Source organism: Solanum tuberosum, unplaced genomic scaffold (assembly GCF_000226075.1).
Source record: "Solanum tuberosum cultivar DM 1-3 516 R44 unplaced genomic scaffold, SolTub_3.0 scf00072, whole genome shotgun sequence".
Classification (NCBI taxonomy): Eukaryota; Viridiplantae; Streptophyta; class Magnoliopsida; order Solanales; family Solanaceae; genus Solanum; species Solanum tuberosum.
The window spans coordinates 1,030,716-1,041,707 of NW_006238999.1; positions in this window are offsets into that span (position 1 = coordinate 1,030,716).

Here is a 10,992-nt window from a genome sequence, read left to right on the forward strand (position 1 = left end):
TTTCGACACGGTATAATTGGATCGGAGTGTCACATTTCGACACAGTATTATTGGATCGTAGTGTCACGTTCCGACACGGTATAAATGGATCGGAGTATCCCGTTCCGACACAGTATTATTGGATCAGAGTGTCACGTTTCGACACGGTATTATTGGATCAGAGTGTCACGTTCCGACACGGTATTATTGGATCAGAGTGTCAAGTTCCGACACAATATAATTGGATCGGAGCGTCACGTTTCGACACGATATTATTGGATCGAAGTGTCACGTTTCGACACGGTATTATTGAATCGGAGTGTCACGTTTCGACACGGTAACATTACAGGAAAAAGATATTGAATTAACTTAATGTACTCTATCTCAAATAACTCAATTCCCAAATTAGTTTGGTTTGGAGGCATGAGTCCTCATGTGTGATCTTGATATTGTTGACTGATTACGTACTTACTTTAGTGTTGTTGACATTGGTTCATGTGTTTGTTGCTTGCCACCTGCTAAGTGTCATAGTTGATTTTATACTATTATTCATTACATATTAGTTTCTATTTTGGGTTGGCCGATGATAACTACTCAGTACATGTTGCCCTGTACTGAGCCCTACTTGTGTTTTTCTTTGTTTTCTTTTTGTGGAGTGCAGCGAGTGTATCAGTGACTTCGACTCCCCCTCAGCTCTAGCCAGTCTCCAGCACATCAGGTTCCAGGGTGAGCTATTTATTCCAGCTCGTGTTGGATTCTCTTGGTCATGGCATGATGTCCTTAGTTTTCAGACATAAACTAGTTTATTCATTTATTTTATTCCAGCTAGTGTTGGGTTCTCTTGGTCATGGCATGATGTCCTTAGTTTTCGGACATAAACTAGTTTATTCATTTATTTTGGTGTCTTTAATACTCTTAGAGTTAGTATTTCAAGACTAGATGTCATTGATGTGATATCTTTCAGATTTTGGGGATAATAAGTGTTAGACTTTAGAGGTTTATTTGATTGGTTACTTTAATAAGTTTTGAACTTCCGCATTATTGTTGTTGTTATTCGTAGTTGAATTATTGATATATGTTAGGGTTTGGATTCCTTGGTTCGCCCATTTAGGAGGTTAAGTGTGGGTGCCATTCATGACTCATTTTGGGTCGTGACAAACTTGGTATCAGAGTTTTAGGTTCGGTGATCACATCACACAAAGACAAGTGTAGTAGAGTCTTGCGGAACGGTATGAGGACGCCTTTACTTTTCTTCAATAGGCTATAGGACTTTAGGAAAACTTTATTCTTTCTTTCTTTCGTGCTACTACTTGAATCCAATTGGTATCTAGGTGATACAAATTGGTATCTGAACTTCTTCACTCTATTTCACATATGGTTATTACTAGAGTATTAGAATTTGAAACATCAACACCAGGAAGAAAAAAAATGTGTCCTTGAAAATAGGTATATTTTTCTCGATTGACTACAGGGCCTGTAATGACTAGTGATCAACATGATTTTTTTATTAAGTTCATAAAGTTGAAACCCTCGTTCTTCATGAGTATTGATTATGAAAATGCTTATGCTTTCATTGTTGATTGTTTTGAGTTGCTTCATAAAATGAATATAGTGGAGAGTCTTAGTGTTGAGTTTGTGACATGCTAGTTTTGGGGAGACGCCAGAATGTGGTGGCGGTCTCATGTTGAGTGCTGACCAATAAAGGCACTACCTATAACTTGGGAAGCATTTTCTAGCTTCTTCATGGTGAAGTGTATATCCCGTACTTTGAGGGATAGGAGGTAAAGGGGGTGAATCCAGATGACTGCCAAGGTGACAACATTCAAGAAGTTTCATAAGGGAAGGCTAGATAATGAACACCATTACTTGGAAAATACAGTTAGTGAAGTTGTCGTAACACATATAGGTTGCTTAGCGAATGATGAAATTATGTTGCGCCAAGTGAAGTCAGAATCACTACTACAATTTTATAGATTGAGTGTATACCAAAGAGGGTCATGATACGACTATTAGAACAGTACTGATGCTTACTTGATTAGAGTTATGAAGTGTGTTACTTTTGTTATCGACGTGATCTAAGAAAGAATGCAAATTTCTTGGGGGTAGAGACAAAATGGATTTGATAATGTTTTATAGTTACTCAATGAGTAGAATTGTGTGAGCTATTCAGGTACGATCTTCTCGATAGGTATGATGTGTGATGGATCTAATAGACTTTCACGATGTGGTTCTAGTCGAATATAGTGGATAGGCTTAATGTTGAGTTTGTGACATACTAGTTTCGGGGAGACGCAAAATGTGGTGATAGTCTCATGTTGAATGCCGATTAGTAAAGGCATTACCTATGACTTAAGGCAGCACTTTCTACCTTCTTCATCCAATCATATACCCCAAACTTTAAGCGATAGGAGGAAAGATGGTTTCTGAATATAGAGAAACGGAAGATATGTGTTGCAGCCTATGAGGTCAAATTTTGTACTTTATTTAGATATGTGACAACATGCAAGAAGTTTCGTAATGGACAGCTAGAAAATGAACATCATTAATTGGGAAATACAGTTAGTAAAGTTGTCATAACATGTATGGGTTGTTTATCGAATGATGAAATTAGGTTGCGCCAATTGAGGTTAGAATCTTTACTACTATTCCATAGATTGATTGTATATTAAAGAGAGTCATGATACGACTAATACAATAGTACTAATGCTTACTTCGTTAGATTTATGAAGTGTGTTACTTTTGTTATCGGCCTGATCTAAGAAAGAATGCAAATTGCTTGGGCTAAGACATAACAGATTTGGTAATGTTTTGCAGCTATTCAAGGGGTAGAAATGTATGGGGTATTTGGGTACGATCTTATCAATAGATATGATGTGTTCTAGTGAGGTATCTAACAGACTTTCATGGTGTGGTAGTACTAGGGTTATGTGGAAACGAATACGTCGATTGTCAAATGAGAATACTAACTACTTAAAGAGTGGATTGATACCGGAATGAAAAACTTATGGATAAAGAAAGTCAGTGAGTATACTTGGGTTAATGCAATTGAAGATTTTAGTTAGAAAATGTGTATAAAATTTGGGTTAGTCTTTTGGATCTGATTGATATAGCTGATTTGAGGTGTCATGTCGATGAAAAAGTTGACTTCGTGGTGATGACAAAGGCTTACTGAGCATGATGGTAATACGAGTTAGGGATGTATTGTGATTGAGATGCAACTATAGAATACAGATTATTGGTTAAATAAATTTTGTATGGTAATAATGACTTGTGAGTATCTAAGGTTGCGATTTTCTACTATTTAGTGAGTAACGTAGTTGTATGGAAAGTTTTGAGAGATGCTGGGGCACGACTCGAATAGAATTTAAAGGATCTATAGTCATAGTGAAGATGAAATAAAATTAATGGGATGAGTGTAGCCTTCGGAAAGAGGTGAGAGTAAGAATATTTTCTCCGGTTGCAAGGATTTAAAAAGTATCTTCAATGGGATTGAGAATCGGGTTCAGAGATGCGTAATTTCATATGTTTTACTCTGGTTATGGTAATAGTGTCACATGTTCATCATATTGGTTAAAAACGATTGAAAAAGACTTGAGAAAAGAGTGTACCTACGTTCAACTCGAGTATGACGATAAGTTCTTTTGTGGTTTTGAGTTCATTAATGAGTACTTTTGAATTTTTAGCGAAGGATATGGTAAGATCTATGAAGAGGAGATCAATGATAAGCTAAGATACATGAATTCCTAAAAATCTTCAAGGTATGAGCTAATGTTGATAGATAAGAGGATTGAGTTACACATTTGAATTTACAATTCAAATATATATTTTTTTCATTATACGTCTACATTTATGGTAATATGTTTTGTCAAGATATGGATTGATAAGATAAGAAATGATTGATTGCATCGGTATTGAGCATGTGAAAGAATTTATGCATGTTTTGGACCATAAAGTTTGTTACTTTTGATTGTTAAAGGATCTAAGGAGGGTTTCCCTTAGAGTTTTGATTTAGAGTGTGAAGTAAAACGTCATGGGTTGTTGGTAAAAGGATGAGATTAGTAAGCGAACTAGAGAAACAAGAGTCAGATATATTGAAGGGTCGAGATATTTAGAATTTTGCACCATGGGAAGAGTTTGAGAAAAGTGAAGGAATAAAACCTCTCGTATAAACCCTTGGGGTGTAGTTGAAGGTTGTATTGATTTTTTCTTATGAGTTTAGATATGACTGTAGTATGTGAACTAGTTCGGTACAGACTTACTAGGAGTTTATCATCGACTTTTATAAAGATTGAGTTTTGGTTTGGGTGACAAACAGTGAGGTATGGAAAATTTAGAGTTTTATGTGGGGTTAGATTGCCCAAATTATGATAGATGACTTAAGAATGATGTACAAGGTGAGATATAATTCTACATGATTATTAAGAATTTAGAGTTGGATTAATACTACTCCATTGATGGGACTATATATAATGTTATGATGCGTTACATAGACATTTGATGTTGAATAGAGGTTACAAGCTTATATCATACAGAATTATTTGAGTGACCAAGAATTACTCTAAGTTGTGGCAAGGTATATGATGGTTTGAATGGTAGTTGAAACTTGGTATATGAATAATTGCGTGAAGTTGACATTGGATGTGATCAATTGTTGTACCTCGATGGGAAAGGTACTATCAAATTTGAAATTAGTGCTATTAGCCTTGTTTGAGACTCGTATTTGTCATGAAATGTTTAAATAGAAAGAGAGATAACCATAGTTTGAACATGTATTTGATAAGAATACTTTGATACTAATGATGTTTTGGGGGTAAGGTAGATGATCGATGTGGTTATGATGTTTTGTTAGTATTAAGAGTGTTGACTCAGTGGATGTGGGGTTCGATAAACCAAGTATGTGTGCAATTATAATAGGGACTAAATTGGTGATTGTGGGTAGGTTAAAAATAAATAAATCAAAGAGAAAGAGTCAGGTGAATGAAAATGTTTAAAATGGGACCTATGGAAGGAGTATCTAGAGCTATTCGACCTTGGTTATGTACATTCTTATGTGACCAACTACTTCATTCTGGGCATGGTTTAGAGTATGATTCACTTTCTACGTCCATGTGTGTTTTCGCTTCTATGGGTGAGTCCTTAGTAGTGGATCGGGTGTACCGATTTTGTGATTGCCCTCTTAGTAGGATTGCATCCTTGGTTAGACATGTTCATTCCAGTTATGGAAGATTTGGTGTTGTTTGGGATAGTTGAAGTATACTAGTGATTCAACACGCAAAACTTTGTTTATGAGAATTTATAGGAGAGCTACTATGAAAATTTACAGTTGTTCGATAGACTTAAGATTTATCTCATCATCGGTATCATGTTTTGGCTATGTGTGATTGAGTGTGAGGACCATTGGGTCTAGTTTTGTCAGTCTTAAGGTTTGTCTATAATAGCTACTAATCTAGCATTTCGACAGTGTTGTTAGCGGTTCTGTATGCTTGGGTGCATCACTTGATGGTAGGTACTTGATCATTTCCATCTTTGGATCAGATGAGTTCGATTCTCCTAGATGATTACTTGTTGTCTAAAGATCATATTTTTATAGCTTAAGCTCGAGGAAATATTATGTTGTGAGGATATAATCTTGATAAGATCTATGATGGCTTGTGCATTATGAGTGTGTGGTGGCTGGATCAGGTTCACTCCTGATTGTAGCCAATATTGTAACGGTACTTTAATCTTTCGATTTTCTTTGATTCAATTTTTTGATTTTTCAGTTGTACATTAATTACATGTTATAATAGGTAATCTGTCTTACTTTTAAAGTTATAATAATTCAACATGAAGTGTAGTTTTTAAGGAATAATTTAATATATTTCATGTATAAAAAATTGCCTACATTTCGGGATTCAATGAAGCAATGTCATTGAATATTGCTCAAACTTTTTAAAAATATTATCGTATTCATATTGAATTCTTCAAATATAAATTGGTTTTAGCAATTTTAACACATATCTACCAACACTTTTAATAGTTTAATAGATCTATCAATAGGTTTGAAATACTAATTGAGAGATGCTAAACAGCCAGAAAATTTTGGCCAGAATTTTGAAAAGACAGTTACAACCTTTTTCCTTCAAAATAAAGAAATAAAATTAAGGCTTGCTCTTTTCTAGTAAATTATATAAAGCATTTATTATTTTGATAAGATTAATGTTTTGAATCCCACCTAATAAAATATTTAACAGTTTTATTTCTTCGTCAAATTCATTTTTCTTCTCGCTTTTCGTCATTCTACTTCTTTACCTTACCTTTTTTTTAATTCTCTTGGCTACTTTTTAAAAAAAAATTAAAAATGTGGAGTAAATTAAAAAAGAAACTAACAAGAATAAATATCTCTGTCTCTAATAAAGCAATTCTATAAGATAACAGAAAAAAACACTATTTTTGAGATTTAATTTCGTATTTTTGTATATAAATAATTAATATATTAAAAACTTTTATATTATAATTCAACTTTAAATACATTATTCATATTTTAAAATAAAACACTTACGCTTCATGTAGTGTGAAAATTCTATACTTACACTTTCAATGAGTTTATCTATAACTAAATATATTAAAATAAATTATTAAACGATAAACTAAAATTATAAAAATATAGTTTTTGTGAAATTATTCTAACAAAATTTTAAAATGGAAATAAAATTTTCATTCATGCATTTGATTTAAAAATAATTAATATTTTTTTAAACTGTTAAGTGATACAAATTAGTTAATAAGATATATCAACGGTTAGTAATAACTTTCTTATAGGTTTTGTGAAATTATTCTAAAAGAATTTTAAAATGAAAATAAAATTTTCATTCATGCATTTGATTTAAAAATATTAATATTTTTTAAAGTGTTAAGTGATCGATACAAATTAGTTAATAAGATATATCAACGGTTAGTAATAACTTTCTTTTAATTTAAATACGTACATTATTTATAATTTTATTTAAATGTAATATTTATTATATATAATTTCCTTTTATTTATTTTCTTGCTTTAAAATTATGTATATATAATTAGTTAGATAGAATTTCATTTATGTAGAACATTCATTCTATACCATGTTTATATTTTTTTTAGGAAATTAGAAATAACATTATTGGTGGATAAAACTTGTATGATTTTTATAATATAGAAGATGTGAATGTTTGATTTCAAAATATAGAGGGTCTATTTTTAATTGAACATATATAGTATACAAATGTTTAGTGTAATTAATTAGGATTGATACTTATAAGTTATATGAATCTTATGATTTCTATAACATATTGATCTCTATAAAGTGTTTTGAGTTTTGACTGTTTTATTGTAATATTTTCATATTATATTAAAAAATAATAATATATAATTTAAATTTGTTTAAACACACTAATTCATTAAATTATTTAATTAGAGCTCATATTAATAACAAGTATCAGCAATAATTCATAAGTTATCAAGTCGGTATAATATAGAGGCGCAAAACTACAACATTAATGGTAAACACACTCTTAGCTTGTTTTTTTTTTTTTTTTTGAAATACTCTTAGCTTGTTGTTAACTAGGGATATCACTTAATTATTTAAATATGTAGTTTAATTTTTTAAAACATAATAATTAGCAAATATGCAAAACTACAACATTATGTGTAACTATCTTTGGTTGTTGTTAAATAGGATCGTCGCTTATGAACCATATGATTTTAAGTATTTCTATAATGTGTCGATGTATACTAATTCTAAAATACTTTGAGTTTTGATTGTCGTTATTGAAATATTTCAAATTATATTTTTATTTTTTATGCATAGCTTAATTTTTTTAACATACTAATAATTACTACAATTACCTAATTAGCTCATATTAGTAACAAATATAAGTAATGATTCTCAAATCATCAAATTGGCATAACATAGGGGCACAAGACTACAATATTAATGCTTGGCTCTTTTGGTTTGTTATCTAGGGTTGATACATATGAACTAGAGTGTTTTGAGTTTTGACTATTATTATTAAACTATTTTACATTATATTTAAAAAATTATGTAAAATGTAATTTAATTATGTAATTTAAATTTATTTATATAATAAATACAATAAAATTACTTAATTTTAAAAATTCATAATCAGTTTCAAAAAAATATTAATCTGAGGAAAACATAATATTAATATTATACTATAACTATGTAAACTTAATATTTTAACATATCATTTAATAACAAACATTTTTTTATAAAACAAAAAATAATACTAATAAAGAAAAATATATATGTTAAAATTTGTGTTGTCATTATCATCGGAGAACTATGACGATGTTTTTCTTTCAATTTTTTTTGTAAAAGTTTATTTTGAAATCATAAAGAACTTTCTATATCCCTTCCGTGTTATTATAATTTTTCAATGAAGCGCCATCAACATTTTTATCCAATAAATATTTGTATACGTCTTTAGTACTAAGATAAAAAAAAATTTAATTTTAATGAGTCTTTATTTATGTATGATATGATTCATATACGATCGAGGATATGAAGACAATCACATAATAGGAGAAACATTATTGTAGTTTCAATTTTCTTCATATTTCGCTCACATACATTCTAAGTATAATCAAATAAAATATATTTTTATTATTTAACTTGTTTCTAGAAATCGATGCGTAACAACAACTCCTTTAAATAAATAGGAGTAATTGTTTTGCCAACTCGGTCAATTTCAGATTTTTAATTTTGAATTTTATAGATAGAAATTTTTAATATTTAAATTTAGCTATAATTTATCTTTTCTAGATTAGAAATTATAAACTAAAATAGATCATCTACACTTTACTCCTCTTTTATACTTTTTAAATTTTCTCTTTTTATCATTAAGAAAAAGAAATGGAAAATAAATAAACAAAAAAGAATAAGTAAAAAGGAGGAATTTTTGAAACTAAAAAAGAGATATAGTTTTTTACTACTTTTTTTATTATATAGTTTTTTACTACTACGCTTACATTTTTATTTTTAAAACAATTTTTATTTATTTTTAGATCTTGAAAATTTCAAGAGAAAAGAGTGGGTGAAACTTATGTTTTCTTTGGTGGATTTTGTGGTTCACTTTTAATGTTTAACTATGAAATCATAAATAATTAATCTCATCAATCATTTTCAATTCACTGAAAACATAATTGAAGATTATATTCAATATTTGAGTTAAAGGGCAAAAATGTCCAAAAACAAACTAGTTTATAGTGTAAACATGTCCTTTTACCATTCTGACTAAATTATGACCAAATCTTTCTGGTCAAAAGGATTTATTCATACTAATTTATGTTTATTGCAAGTTGTCACAACCCAAAATGAGTCGTGAGTGGCACCCACACTTAACCTCCTAAGTGGGCGAACCAAGGAATCCAAACCTCAACCTATATCAATAATTCAACTACGAATAACAACAAGAATGCGGAAGCTCAAAACTTATTAAAGTAACCAATCAAATAAACCTCTAAAGTCTAACACTTATTATCCCCAAAATCTGAAAGTCATCACATCAAGGACATCTAATCTTCAAATACTAAGTCTAAGAGTATTAAAGACACCAAAATAAATGAATAAATGAGTTTATGTCCGAAAACTAAGGACATCATGCCATGACCAAGAGAATCCAACACGAGCTGGAATGAATAGCTCACCCTGGAACCTGATGTGCTGGAGACTGGCTAGAGCTGAGGGGGAGTCGAAGTCACTGATACACTCGCTGCACTCCACAAAAAGAAAACAAAGAAAAGCACAAGTACGGCTCAGTATAGGGCAACATATATTGAGTAGATATCATTGACCAACCCAAAATAGAAACTAATATGTAATGAATAATAGTATAAAATCAACTATGACACTTAGCAGGTGGCAAGCAACAAACACATGAACCAGCGTCAACAACACTAAAGTAAGTATATAATCAGTCAACAATATCAAGATCACACATGAGGACTCATGCCTCCAAACCAAACTAATTTGGGAATTGAGTTCTTTGAGATTGAGTACATTAAGTTAATTCAATATCTTTTTCCTTTAATGTTACTGTGTCGGAACGTGACACTCCGATCCAATAATATCATCAATTTATCATTTATTATCACCACTTTTCAATTCATTAACAATATTTCATCAAGCCTTTTTTATTCAAGGCATCACTTCGATAGAGAATGTTCAAGATTATAAATTCCACGGTCTCAGGATTTCAGACCAATCACAAATCACACAACCAAGCTACACAATCAAGTACATAGAGAACTTCACAATATCATTCAATGCATATCAATCACTATTAAGAGTTTATCTATCAAATAAAATAAACCATAACCTAACTCCACCGAAGAACTGAAGTCGGGCAAGCTACTTCTCCAATGCTTTTTCCTTTCCTCAAGGCCTCCGAATGTTCTCAATCTATTACGTATGCATAATTTGTAAGTTAACGAATGTATAGACATTCATACTACTCTATGTCTATCCTAGACTCAGAAACTCACCCAATTTATAATCAATTTCCTAAAGTTCAAGCCTAAGGGTAAGTCTTAATTTCTCCCATTATCAATAACTTTAAGGATATTCAATTAATACATTTAATTACCTATCTCAATATATCAGGACTTGACTTATAATACGATAATAAAATTGAAACCTCTGGTACAAAATCAGTGGATTCAATTGTCAATTTCTTTCTAGTTAATAGCACCTCATGGCTAATAACGGAAGACACCAATTTGTCTCCCAAAAGTCAGCCATCAATCCGTTAAATTAGCCCACCTTCAATTATATCCAAACCATTATATTATTCCCTCAAGGTTCAACTACACCATGTGACTTTGTTTCTAACTTTTCCAACTCAATTCATCTAATTTCCTTTCACACCCAACATTATTGTAATAAAAATAAAACAAATCTGACATAAATCAATAACATAATAATTAAATAATGAAACCTCCCACCGATCAAACATTGCATTAAACTTGAAATATTAA